Source organism: Limulus polyphemus, unplaced genomic scaffold (genome assembly GCF_000517525.1).
Source record: "Limulus polyphemus unplaced genomic scaffold, Limulus_polyphemus-2.1.2 Scaffold218083, whole genome shotgun sequence".
NCBI classification, from domain to species: domain Eukaryota; kingdom Metazoa; phylum Arthropoda; class Merostomata; order Xiphosura; family Limulidae; genus Limulus; species Limulus polyphemus.
In genome coordinates, this window is record NW_013883679.1 from 1 (window position 1) to 286 (window position 286).

The 286-nt window shown below is 35.3% G+C and overlaps 1 non-coding gene across 1 annotated transcript; it reads right to left on the bottom strand.

Annotated features, from left to right (window-relative positions):
* Positions 1–25: 25 nt before the first annotated feature.
* On the bottom strand, positions 26–98 carry Trnar-ucu. The gene has a single exon. It is a non-coding gene; the product is annotated as a tRNA-Arg (tRNA).
* Positions 99–286: the final 188 nt, after the last annotated feature.

The window sequence follows — 286 nt, forward strand, 5'->3', positions numbered from 1 at the left end:
CCTCCTCAAAAATAAAGCCGTCAATCATCCCTGCTGGGGGTCAAACCCGGGACCTTTGGATTAGAAGTCCAACGCGCTATCCACTGCGCTACAGGGACTTTTAACAAACTATCAGGACTTTGTTAATATTCCATAATTCTATATAATAAACTAAATGAGGATCTGAAATTTATTCACGTTCGACAAGTTAATATAAAGAACTAATAGAAAGCCGACAGTTTATTAATAATAACTCTATTTTATGACATTCGTTTTTGGCACATCATTTTTCTGCTTTTAAAACAGT